This window comes from Chionomys nivalis, chromosome 1 (genome assembly GCF_950005125.1).
Source record: "Chionomys nivalis chromosome 1, mChiNiv1.1, whole genome shotgun sequence".
NCBI classification, from domain to species: domain Eukaryota; kingdom Metazoa; phylum Chordata; class Mammalia; order Rodentia; family Cricetidae; genus Chionomys; species Chionomys nivalis.
In genome coordinates this window covers 168,330,245-168,343,975 of record NC_080086.1, presented here as the reverse complement: position 1 = coordinate 168,343,975, position 13,731 = coordinate 168,330,245, and the positions used below count along the sequence as shown (strand labels likewise).

Below are 13,731 nucleotides of genomic sequence, written 5' to 3'. Positions count from 1 at the left end.
GGGGAAAAAATGAATATGACTTTGTATCAAATGCCCCGCCCCCACCTCACCCTGACTTGGTCTGACAAAATGAAAGGAAACAAAAGCTCCTTCTGGGTCCTAGTCTGTAAAGGAATGAACAGGGTCAAGAGAGATGGTTCAGCAGTGTAGAGTGCTTACTGTTGTTACAGAGGACTCTAGCTGAGTTCCCGGCACCCCACACTGGGCAGCTAATAACTGCCTTTAACTCCAGATTAAGGGATCCAGCGCCCCCTTCTGGCTGCCACAGGCATCACAGTCTCGGGTATGTGTGCGCGCGCGCGCGCGCGCGCGCACACACACACATAATTAAAAGTAAAAATGCAGTCTGTAAAAGTAAACAGACAAATAAAGAAAGAACTCATTTGCTTTTCCTTCTTTAATAATAATGAGTTTGATTTTATTGCTGAGTAATTCTAAGTCAAATTGCATCCTGATGTTGAAAGTCTTTCTTCCACTTACCTATTTCTGATCTCCTGCTGTGGGGTGCCCCAAGAAAGGCACCTGGAAATTCTGCAAAGGGGAGTTTTTGATGAATCTAACATATAAAGTTCAAGCAATACTGACAGCCCAGCCTGGTGCAAGTAGAATTCAATTCTAATTTAGCAAATTTAAAGAAAGAGGGGATGAGAAGGAACAACCAAACTCAAAGCCAGGGTTGACACTGGGGATGCCACTCACTGTGAGAGACTGTGTCACCCTCTGCATGGGGTGAAGTATTCTTTGGGTTCGAGTTTGTCTCTGTTCCGATTCTGTATTGAGGAGGAAGGTCTTTCTGCAGCTTCCTGGCATTATGGGTTGGGAACCAGGAGGTGATGTGGCCAGCGAATGAGCTCTGAGGGTACTGAAGAGCTAGGCCATCTCTTCTACCTTCATTATTGACATTAATATACGGATGACCATCCCCATTGTGGGCCACCAGCCATCCTCCCTGAGACCTGCACACCCTGGAACTCCTGAGATTCCGTTCCTGAAGCAGCAGAGTTCCTAGGTTCCAGGAAATGCCAGCTGTGGCCAACGGGCCTTCTTGATACAGTGGCTCTGTTCTTGTCCTCTTCAAGTGTCAACTACTTACTGCCTATGTGCTGTATACTTGAGCCGTTCTAAGCTTTATCAGGGGCAGAAAACTCTTAGGCTATATCTCTGAAGCCAAAGGAGTCATTTGGTAATAAAAGTATGTCGAGAAGGTGAATAAGCAAGGTTGCCCATAGGTACGCATTTATCTCTAAAGGTGTCATAATTGTATATTGACCATATGATATGATATTATAAAACAGGATGGCACCTAACACATATACATACATACAATGAAATGAAATGTCACTCATAGTAGATGAATAATGACCACAGCGACTATAGTATTCAAAATTTGTGTGCAAATTTAATATTCAGATGTATAAACTGGCCACCAGAAAAGGCATTTGTGGTTATGGGAATATCTAGATACTTTGAATAAAAATAGTTCACACCTTGGGCTGGAGGGATGGCTCAGAGGGTAAGAGCACTGACTGTCCTTCCAGAAGTCCTGAGTTCAATTCCCAGGAACCACGTGGTGGCTCACAACCATCTATAATAAGATCTGGTGCCCTCTTCTGGCATGTGTATACATAATAAATAAATTAATTTAAAAAAAGAAAAAAAACAGTCCACACCAACAATGCTGCAACTTCTTTGAAGATATGACCCTTTCCCCTGTATTATAATATATCCTTATCATCTTTGTGATTAGCTCACAATTTATTTTGCCATTTAATTGCATCTATGTACAATAAACCTATAATGTACAATAATCTAAAATATATCACTATAACTGGGAATCAATTTCCTGTGTATGAAAGTCCTATATACTCTCCTTTCCTAGAATCATACAAAGTAGATGACTATATGATGATGATGATGATGATGATGATGGTGATGATGATGATGATGGTGATGATGGTGATGATGATGATGGTGATGATGATGATGGTGATGATGGTGGTGATGATGATGATGATGGTGATGATATGATGATTTTCACCAGTACCAGAAGAATCAGGGCTTTTTAGCAACCATTCATTCAAGGAGCTAGTTTGGGCCTTATCATTTCCAAGAACTGTTTTTATAGGTGTGTTTCAAACTGGGGATAGGGGATGTGTGGTAGAGGCACATGTTCCATTTTCATTTAGTGTGTGATGTGTGTGTTCATGCATACCATGTGTTGAGGTCACATGAGAATAGCTTCTGAGAGTTGGTTCTCTCCTTTTATTGCATGGATTCCAGGGATGGAGCTCAGGTTGTCAGGTGACAGGTGCATTTATCCACTGATCCATCTATCCAGACCAGTAGACCTTCTAAGATAGAAACTTTTCTCTCTGAAGCGGGAAAGAGTAAGAAAGGGAAGGGAGAGTCAAAGGGAAATTATGCTTAACATGCAAAATATACCTGTAAGGAAAATTTAAGTAAAAATAAATGAAATGTCAATCAAAAAAGAAAATAATGTATCTGGTTAAAACCTTCAGATTTAAAACAATAACAACAAACCAACCTAAGTGAGAAAACTTAAGCAATTGATGCAAAGGAGTTTAAATGGAAAACAGGAGCATTGAAGTGAGTTAAACTGAAAGGCTGATTCATATAAGCATTTCTCGAGGACATGCAAACAGAAGTGGCCCCAAGCTTCTGCTCTCTCCTACTAAGGTGACCAACGAAATAAAGTCCAAGCCAGAAAGAATTCATGGAGGCGAGAGCCAGACACTGGTTCTTGGAAGATTGTTGGAACTCAGAGAAGTGGTGTCTGAGGAACAGGCTGTTCTAGAAGGGGTACCTCTGGATTGTGGGGCTGTGTGCAGGAAATTGTCCTGTTTCAACCTCTAGCCCGACAGGGTGACCCTGTGGAATGGGACAAGAGACAGATACCCAAAAGGGGGAAAGAGATTAGCTCTGGAAGAAGTCACAGGAAGCCACCAGATCGGGAGAAGAGCTACTACTGAGTGAGAAGAGTGAAGGTGTCATCTGAGGGACTCCCAAGGGCACTCAGTTCTTGAAACAAGACTCTGAAGTTGCATTGTCTGTACTGTGCGTGCTTGTAACGGGAGTTTTTCGTTCATGCTAGCTTGTCTGCCCTCAGAATAAGATGTGGATTAAGAGGTAAAACATTCTTACAGCGTTATTCTTATTGCCTCAATGGAGTCTGCTCATAGATTGAACAGAGTCATTTTTAAATAATATGGCTCTTAGTCCCTCTGTTCTTGGGAGTCAGTGCTGGACCGGCTCATGCAAGCTCATGGGTCCATGCTGGACTACTGTGTATCATCACTATGGATCCCGTGGATTGTCCTCGCCTCCCTCTTTGAGAAAGTCCCTTGCAGAGGGACTCCATTTTCACAGAGCCTCTCTAGACCAAAAGCTGGACCTCGTGCCCTGTGATCTATCTGACCTTTGGAGGCACCAAAGGGGCCCTGAGTTCTCACACCATCCAAGTGGAGACAGAAGTAGGGATAGCTGCTTGGTGTGACCTAGGCATCCACGTTCGGCCTACGCTCAGACATACGTTGTACAAACCGTTCCACAGTCACCATTCCTGGGGCACAGACATGTGGCATTGGCGCTGTGCTGAGGCCAGAGAGAGTGAAAAGAAAGCTGGGGACGTAGCTCAGGGGTAGCAGGCATGGCAAGGCCCCGTGTTCGATCCCCAGTACTATCACAAAACTGAGTTTCTTAAATTGTCATTGTTGCCTCTCACGTGGGTAGATTTCTGTACAAAATGAGCAGATCTGTGTGCATACATGCACATACATGAATATGTACATATATGAGTATGTGTGGGAATGCAGCTGTGTTTATGAGAAGGCGTGTGTGTGTGTGTGTGTGTGCATGTGTGTGTGTGTTATGTGCATTAAGGCAATGGGCACAGCTCTCCCACATACCTCTTTTCCCTAGGGAACTGTTCGACGTAGAAGCTGTTCTTAAACAACCATTGCAGACTAGGAAGTCTGGAACAGATCATGTGGCCCAGGCTCCCACCTCTGCAAAGTCAAGTTATTTTTTAAATCATATTTTATTAATAAAGGACCACCCTGTGGTGGGAGTTGTTCCTTTAGACCACGCTGACCTCCACCAAACCTTCCCAGCCCAGAGTCTCTTTGATGAAACGTTAAGTAGATTGTGCAAAAAGCAGCTACGGGCAATCTGAAGATACTTTGAGCTAGTCGGAGTCCTGACATGCCATCTCGTTTGTGATGCCTACTGTCTTGATGAATGTGGATGGCTGACGGTGGAGCCGGATGGCCATTAGATCAGCTCTCAGCCTCACCAGTTCCGTAGCCTGGGCCCCCTCTCCCAGCTGCTAAAGCACAGATGCCCGCACAGAGCATGTGCCCACCTCTCAGCTGATGATGCATCTTTGACCCCGACACCCCAGTCACTGGCTCTCTGATGACCACCCCATACCTGCTTTGAATTTCCAACTGTGGTATCTTCCTGCCTCACTCTGCCCATCATTGACCTCTGTGTTCTTTCTGTCCCTTCCTGGTTTCCTGCTTCTCCTCCTTATTTCCATTTCTATGCCTCATGGATATGACACCAGTGCATTTAACCATTGGGTACTTAAGACAGGCAGACAGACAGACACTCCCTCCATGTTAAAAGCAGGAAGCCAGCTTGAGACTATTAACCTGGTTTTCCTTTCCCTGTCTCTACAATGGAAGGAATAATTGGGTGGATATTTTTTCTACAATTGTTCATTAGCAGACCTTCAGAGCACGAATGTTGGTGATAAGCAAAAGGATGACCACATTCTAACTTCCCAACCCCAGGAATGATTAAAAAGAGAGAGAGAGAGAGAGAGAGAGAGAGAGAGAGAGAGAGAGAGATCAAGACTATTAGCTTGTAAATAATTCACTTTTTTTTTTTAAATCTCTAGGCTACTGCCTTTTATAAGCCTGTTCTGGATGTGTCAAAACTATACTTGCCACTCCACAAAACTGGAGTGTGTAGGGATGGGAGGGATCAAGAAGTAAAATGTATTCTCAAGATTAACTGTGTCTTAGATGCAAACCAACTCGTCTCTGTCTCCCTGCTGTGACAGATGGTGACCTGTGTATTGGCCTTAAGCGCGGCAGACTCACTATCCCCAGGCCTATAGACATCTGACACAGAGCCCAGTAGGCTAAATCTAGGTGTTGGCTCACAGCATTCTTTCTGGAGCTTGCAGGAGAGAATTCATTTCCTGCCTGCCCCTGCACATGCCCAGAGGCTAACACATTCCTGGGCTTTCGCCCTCCTTCCTCCAGAGCCAGCCTCCTGGCTCCTCTCTTCCCTTTCTCCTGTAGTCCTAGCTTCCTGGGAACTCAGGGAGAAAGCCTTTTCTGTTTTTAAGCCCCACATGATCAGGTTGAGCACACCTTGATATACCAGAGTAACCCCCCTCACCCTTCACCCCAGCTTCCACATCCACCCTTGAATCACATCTGCAAACATGAAAGCCTATTGTCAAGTTCTGGAGATTGGAAGCAGGGTGTGGACATCTGTGGGAGGGGCAAGCTATCCTGCCTATGACAGCCAGTCCCTGAATTCTATAAGCAATACAAGAGAGTAATGAACAAGATTAGGTAGGAAGGAGAGCAGCAGAACTCCTCGATACATATTTACGTCCCTGCTCTAGAGAGAACATGGGACAAGCCAGTCGTCTTGTGGGAAGGTAGACAAGCCTTGCAGTTTGTAGAGTGTCTTCTGCCCTTGAGTTAGTATGTGCAGCGATAACACACAAAGTCAACAAAATACGTGTATAGGAGTAATTCACGTGGAAGTATACTGAATTCCACTTAGCAGCGGTGGCATTGAGGTCAGCACAGGGGTTAAGAGGAAAGCTTAAAGTCTAGATACTTGGAATGAGGAGTAGATTTTGCTTAAGTGAATTAAACCGCTGTGATCTGAGTGTGAGAGAAGTTAGGTAGCTCCACTCTCTGGCACCGAGTAGGCTTTTAAAACTCTGTTTGCCAGCGTGCTCGTCTGGGTGGGACGTGAAGCTGTCCATCAGAGATTTCTTCCCCTCTGTGCCAAGTCCCTCAGGACAATCACTTCTGCTTTTTACCCAAAGAACAAGCGAACCCTGTGGGACAGGGACCTGAGCTGTTTCTCAGTTGACTGCAAGCCAGGCCCTGCAACCCCAGGGCCTTCGCTGCTATCAGAGATGAGAAAATGTATGCACACTGCAAGCCAAGATGGGGTGTCATCTCCAGATACAGTCAACACCACCCCTTCCTCGGGGACTGGAATTTGGAGGCTTTCCAAGCTGTCAGTGACCAGCCCCTTTTGCCAGGCTTGGTGATGAGATCACCATCAGCGTGCCACTGATGCAGAAGGGCCTGCTGTTCTGGCTTGCTACCAGGCTGACTACTTACGGCCCTCCTCTCCCAGGGGAGTGGAAACACGGGACACTCTGTAAGGTCCAGCCCACCCCTGAGCCAGACCCTGATTCTCCCTCCTTTGTTGTGTGGCTTCCTTTTCTCTGTCGTGCATCTTCACCTGGATAAAGGGGATGGGAGAGGGGTTTCTCACATTTGATTTCTCAGTGGAATCTGTTTGCTTTGGAAGCCACCTCCACCAATGCTAATTGAGACCAGAGCTCAGAATGAGGGCCTGAGAACAGCACGGGATGAGCTTTTTGGGGGGCTGATTTCGGTTCATCTTGTCAGAACTGGGCTGTGAGTACATGGCATAATAGCAGGATTCGCCGTTTCCCAAAGACTGCACACAGCAGCAGGCTTTCCCCTTTGACTTACTACCTACCGCAAATGAGTTATTTATTTCTTAAAGTTAAGCATATAAAGTCTTCATTTCGAAAGTTCCCAGTCATCCTGGCCCCAGAGAAGCCAGCGACTGAGTCTGCAACTCTCCAAGCGCTCTGTAGCCTCCAGGTCTAAATTTGATGGGCGTCTATTAGAGAGATTACAGTAAAAAATAACAATCAGCTCTCCGATGATCCCATGTGGAGGGGAAGGGTGGGGAGGAGTAGATTTGGCTGAGGACAAGCCCAGACTTTCGTCACAGGGACAGACCCAAGTGTTAACACAAAGGGAAGACAGGAGCATCCTGCAGAACGCATTTCAGCCCCAGATACCATGGCCTGCGCGCTGGCCCAGCCCATGTTCTGACCTCCAGGCCAGGTCCCCTACCTCAGCCACTCCTGCTCTGACCAGCTGCGGACATGCTTAGCGGATCCGGGTCCCAGGGAAGGCGCTGCCTGGCCACGCTCTCCCAGTGAGTTCTGCACTTTGCTGTTTCAATGTCTCTTTTCTTTCTTTTTTTTCTTTTTTTCTTTTTTTCTCTCTCTCTCCAACAAAAGAATTTTTTTTAATTGTGGGAGTGGGGAAAAGAGAGACTTGGAGGGGGTGGGGGGGGAAGAGAAGGCAGGGAGTGTGTAAAAACTTTGCGATTTCAACTGCGGGGGTGGTTTGGAGTCACTAGTTTCCCGGGTTTCCTCGTTTCCATTTTCATGATGCCTTAGCAGGGGTTGGTTTTTACCTAGGACCCGGCTTTCTCTTTTCCAAATCCAGGCCAAGGGGCATTGTGCTGCTGAAGGTCTGCTGTTAATTTAGACCTGAGCCCTCTGCCTCACAGCCACAGCATTTGCCGAAATCAGAGATTTCAGCGAGCCACGATTGCCCAATCCCTAAAGTAAACAGCCCAGAGCCCTCAGCACACTGCCCATCGACTGGGCCTGAAGGAACCCCAGAGCATATGCTATTGATCAGGGGGCTGTTCAGATAACAGGGGGCTCCGAGGCTTCCAGATTCTGAGATCCTGGAATGTGAAAGCCAGAAGGGGCCTCTGGGATCCTTCGGGGGTGATGCTGTCTTTCCTCAGACATGGAGCCCAGAGAGATAACTCAGATTACCAAAGCCAGACAACAGTTCAAGGGGGAGCAGCTCCTCTGTTTCCCCTGCCCCCAGAGCAAAGGCCCTTTCCACACTGTCGTCTGTGAAGTCTGAAAACCCTACCGGGTCTTAGGAGAAGGGAGCGTGGAAGAGTGGGGAGGCAGATGGCCTTGCGATGAGTTTTCCCTGTTTCTGAGCATTTTGGCGCCTATTCAGGATCACAGTCACTGTTCCTGCTGCCCAGTGTTTGTGCAATAGTTGATCGAATAAATAGAAGACCTTGATGGAGTCCTAAGAAATAAGCCCCGCACCCCTGCGAAATTTGCAGGTTTCTTGGTTAACCAGTTTCTGTAAGTTGGTCACTCAAATGGGAGAGCTCAGAGGGGCCTGGGAAATTGTCTATACAGTTCAGTACTTGTGAAGCTTAATAAAAAGTAAACTTTTAAGGGGTCCTATTATGTAACAATGGTGTTCGGGCAGAGCGAGTGTGATCTAAAGCCCCGAATCCCCGTTACACTGTCCCATCACAACCCCATTGGACATTTCTACCCCTCTCCTTCTGGCCTCCAACCCAAGTCCAGCCATCTCTCCTAAAGCTTCCTTAGGATCCTAGGGCTTCCTTGAAAGGCTCAGAAAGCACCGATCTTTCCTGATGCCTTGATTCCAGATGATGAGACGAAGGCACGTGGAAGTAGAGGCCTTGTCCAGATCCCCCAGCCGGTCAGTCGGCCTCAGAGCCGGGAAGGAAAGGCCTCTTCCTCCATTCCCCTTCCCGCTGCTCTCCTTTTCCCACCTGGGCCTGGCTCTCACCCCACAGCATGCCTATGGTTCTAACAATTTACTTTCGCCATGCTTCTCTCTCTTCTACTCTTCACTTCCTACTCCCGGCCTTGCACTTGGATGATGGAGATTTCCACCCGTCTGGTCCGAGGCCTCAGTCTCTCTGTCCATCCTGTTCCCAGCCCAGGCCATCTTCATCTGTGAGGCTGCTAGAGCCCACTTTCCTTAATACAGCAAAGTTTTCCTTCTCGTTGTGAGGGCTCCTGCCTGCTGCCTCCCATGTAGCACTTGTAGTCTGCCCCCATCTCTTCACACGCTTGCTGCCTTCCTCCTTGAGAATCCCCAGTTCCTCTATTCTCTCCGCTCTAGTAACCTGTGCACATCCTTCTGTTATTAGCCTGACACCAAAGGTAGTGAACAATGTGTCTATCTTCTGAAAGTAATTCCTTTGATGGCAGGAACTGTTTTGAATGTTCAGAATCCAGGATGACGCTGATACTGGATGTTAAACACACACATACACACACACACACACACACACACGGATATGGATTCAGAGGTAAACATATTATTGAAGAAACCCAGCTTACTTACTACAAGTCTCTACTTCTTTACTCTCTGTTTCCATCATTTGAATGTACATAAGGCCTCTGGACACTTTGCTTTGTAAGAATTCTTAGACTAAATGCTAAAGCAGGTGCTCGACCAAGGGAACTAGAAATTCCTGTGTGTTTCTATCAGGTAATTTATCTCAGTTTCATCACCTACGGTGCAAGATTAGCACTGATTTTTTTGTTTTGTTTTTAAAGAGGTGCATTAAAATTCCTGAACACCAGGAACTACGCAAGGGCCATGGTATTTTCTGGAGCAGGTGTGAATGGCTCTCCAGCTCTTCGGATTCTGGGCTGGGTTTAACTTGTCCCAGTGAGCATATTGACAGGTTCCATCCCTTCCAGCTCAGTGTTTCCCTTGCAGCTTTTTCTCATGTTCCCAAAGTTCACGAAGTTTACTTGAGTCAAGACTTGGGGTTTCCCAGAAATAACTAATTTTAGTCCAGTCAGAGTTGTATTTCTTATGGACTTTCAGGATGAAAGATCAAAGTTTGGTTTTTGTGGGACCAAAATGGACAGACGACCTTAAAGCTACAGAACCAGGGCAGTGGTAAAATCATGTAGTTCATCCTACATCTAAGGGAAGGAATTTGAGAACAATGTAGTGAATTAATAAATGATTGGCATAATTTTTTTTTTTTTTTTTTTTTTGGTTTTTCGAGACAGGGTATCTCTGTGATTTTGGAGCCTGTCCTGGAACTAGCTCTTGTAGACCAGGCTGGTCTCGAACTCTGATTGGCATAATCTTTTTTTTTTCCTTGTAAAAGTTATTTATTATTGTATATACAAGTGAGGGAGAAGGACGGTGCACTGTGTCATGGCTTATGTGGCGGTCAGAGGACAACTTTGTGGCACTGGTTCTCTCTTTCCTCCTCTCTCTACGTGGGTTCCAAAGATTAAACTCAGACTTTGAGACTTGTGTGGCAAGTGCTCTATCTGCTGAGCCATCTTACAGCCACAGACTAAGATCGTCTTAAGTGAAAGGTAAGCTGGGTGTGGCAGCACAGCACACCAGACATCTCTGCGCTCTGGAGGCAGGGCAGGAAGAAGACCACAGACTCAAGGCCAGCCTAGTCTACTAGTGACATCCTGTCTCAAAAATAATAATAATAATAATAAAATAAAATAGAGGGACCGGAGTGTTGGATCAGTGGTTAAGAGCACTAGCTGCTTTGTGATTGGCATAATCTTATAAGACTTTTTAGAAATGACAGAACAAATGGTACCCAGAAATGTCACTGTCAATAGTACCAGGGGACTGGAGAGATGGCTCCATGGTTAAAAGCACTAGCTTCTCTTTCCCAGGATGCACAAGACCTCCAGCACTCACATGATAGCTCACAGCAGTCTGTAGCTCCAGTTCCAGGGTGTTTGAAGTCTTCTCCTCTCTGGGTACCAGGCACACACATGATACACAGACCTACTTGCAGGCAAAACACCTATCTCCATTAAAAATTTAAATAAAGAGTATTAGAATGCCTATTTCATCCAGTGTGTCCTGGGAATATAGCATTTTGATTTCCCAATGGCATGGTTTTCCTAATAATAACAGACATTATTTCTTTCCTCTCTTTATAAACAATATTATAGTACATTTAAAATATTTTCCAATTTCCGGGCATTGTCATCATCAGCGTCAATCTTAGACATGCGGTAAAGCAGCGATGCCCATCCCGAATATGCCCGCCACCACTCTGAATTTCTGCTGTTGCCTTTCCTAGTATCTGTCAGCGCACTGGCTTCTCATGTCGCAGTCTGTTCTGCAGTAGTCTGGGATATCATTCGTCAGAGTGAAAGCCAGCAGCCCAATGACAGTGGCCTTTTGTCTTACAAAGAGAGGGCATGCACAATTTGTGGTTGTTGCTTTCTGTTGCAAACTGGATTTTAATACAGATATGTGTGTGTGTCATACCACATATATCATATGTTTCACATGATATATATATATATATATATATATGATACACCATATGACAGATATCTTAGCTTTAAAAAACTTTTATTTGGTGTGTGTGTGCGTGAGTGTGTTATGAGATGTGTGTAAGTACAGGTGGATACATGGAGGTCAGAGGACAACTTTCGGGAGTCAGTTCTCTCCTTCCACCTTGCTGAGGCGGGTCTCTCTTGTTTCCACTGTGCATTCCAGGCTAGGTGGCCTATGAACTTCTGGCCTATTCTGTCTCCAGGTCTCCTCTTGTCATAGGAATGCTAGGATTACAGATGAGTCACCACATCCAGCCTTCTGTGGGTCCCAGGGACCAAACTTGTGTCTTCCGGCCGTGTGACAGGCACTTTTGCCAGCTGAGCCATCTCTCCAGCCCCAAAGATGGGGTTTTAAGTGGTTGCGTTTTCTGGACCTCTTCTTTGGAGCAGAGTAAAATGACACTATTTATGAGGCATAGGAAAGAAGGGCATAAAATGAATAATTTTGCTTCGCAGGTACTGATCACTCAATCGAGACTGTTGCTGAGATGGGTGGGGAGTTCCTGCAAGCCACCATGGAGACACTCTTGATCTTTTGCACATGTCTCCCCTGGGAATGGCCAGGTCACTATCTAGGTGCCTGGTTGCCCTGTTTACGTAGCTTCCTCCTTTCTTTTCCCTGCCTTGGTTGGGGAATAATCCTTGACTCTAAACTGCTAATCACTTCCCTCCTGACCCATCAAAAGTAGTTCTGCAGAGGCTAGACCAACAACACAAAGAGGGCACAGGCGCAGCTCTCCTCGGGAAGCTGACTTCTGAACTGTGTGGGTGAGGATGTGTTTCCCACAGGCACATGGCTACACTTCTTTGCCCTGGCATCTGCCCACGTATCTTGGGTTGCAAAGGTGGCTTTAGACTCTCTGGCCTGAGATCCCAGCTACTGTGTGGAGTGGTGTTTGAAGCACCAATGTAAGACGAGTGAAAGTTTTGGGAAAGGCTTCCTAGAAATGAAGCGCTGGCTGGATTTGTTTCCAACCCTGATTGAATTTTTAAGAGGAGTCGTGTAAAATGTGTAAACCTCCCTCATTTCCATCTAGTCATTCAGCAAATATTCAACTGAGAATTTCCGGTACTAGTTGGTCTTGTTGTATCGGGCACTAATAGCATTAAAAAGAACAAAGGGCAGGCTATGTCCCCGAGCTTATGTCATTCTGTAACCTCCCAAATACTTCATGAGTGTTTGTTTAGCCATCCGCTTACATCTACCACACACCACACACACACACACACACACACACACACATTTAGAGCTGTGCCTTCCGTCAGAGTAGCACAGGTTGCTCTCTAGTCAGCATTATCTACACCAAAGGTCTCAGTTTTCTTTTTCTCATGACCTCTAGAAAGAAATTCGCTTTTCATTAAGGCCATATATTTGAATGGACATATTATCTCTGTGTATAATATAAATATGCCAACAATGTTCGCTTTTGCAGTGTACACTATTCTTTGACATTTCTGTACCACTCTATTTCACATTAAAATGGTGACTTGACCCACTAGGGAGCTTCCATAGGCTGCAAACAGGTCACATTCTGAAGGGCAAAGCATGGAGCGTACTGAATGAGCATCTTTGCTTTGATCCTTGCATTCATAGCAGCTTGCCAACCTCTGTCCACCCAGGCTGGAGGATGCCAAGGGTCAGCCTGAAGATGGAAAAGGGGGAATTTTGGATGGGAGTCAGAGAGCCTCGATTCTGGTCTAACTCCTATAACTGGTGCCATGATCTCCAAAAAGTCACCTCACCTTGCTGTGACATGACTAGGCTACTATAAAGGAGATGCTATTGCCCACTGTGCACTACTCAAGAGTGAGCAGGGACGTCCAGAATCGTGGTATCCATTGACGTATGCAGAAAAGCACTAAGCACAGAACCAGTGAAGTTGTTATTCAATAACCTTGCTCTCCCAATGAAACTTTAATACCAGAGGAACACGTAGGGAGACCATGTGTTCTGAATAGAGCTCAACAAGATTTCTGAAACTAGCTGCACCATGATGCAACTTCGTAAGTGAAAATCTCAGCGTGGCATTTGTTTGTGATGTTGTAACTAGCTCCACAGCGAGGTCACCTCGCCCTTCTGCCCTTTAAATACTTTTGCTGGTTGTAAAATCAAAGAAGCAACTAGGTGGTTGGTGGATTGTAAGTTCTGAGCCGATTTGTGCAAAGCACACTTTGCCTGATGTTATGTTTTACTCCACAAGGCTGCTCAACATTCATTTCCACTGTGTTTAAGGTCACTTTTTATTAAAGGTCACTAATGGTAAACAAAACTGTCTGGTAGAGGAAGTTTAAAACAATAAATTAGTAGATAAAAATATGGTATTTTTTTTCCACATTTCCTTTCTAATTTGTTCTAAACCTCATCTTGCACAGACGCTGATTAAAACGAATGTGTCTTTCAAATTGTGCCGAGTCCCTGTTGAGAGTTAGAGTCACTCAGGACATTTCCCCATCGCAAGTTACCTCTGCCTGCTCCATTT

The 13,731-nt window shown here is 45.6% G+C and overlaps 1 protein-coding gene across 5 annotated transcripts in view; it reads left to right on the top strand.

Moving 5' to 3' along the window:
* Cald1 (caldesmon 1) overlaps positions 1-13,731 on the top strand; it is a 189,754-nt gene that overhangs the window by 108,302 nt on the left and 67,721 nt on the right. The window contains exon 1 of one of the 5 annotated variants that reach the window (XR_009056993.1): positions 7,034-7,260. The exons of the other annotated variants lie outside the window; for them this stretch is intronic. The gene's annotated coding sequence lies outside the window, so the exon portion shown is untranslated. Of the gene's footprint in view, positions 1-7,033; positions 7,261-13,731 lie in introns of those variants that run through there. 5 annotated transcript variants of the gene reach the window in all.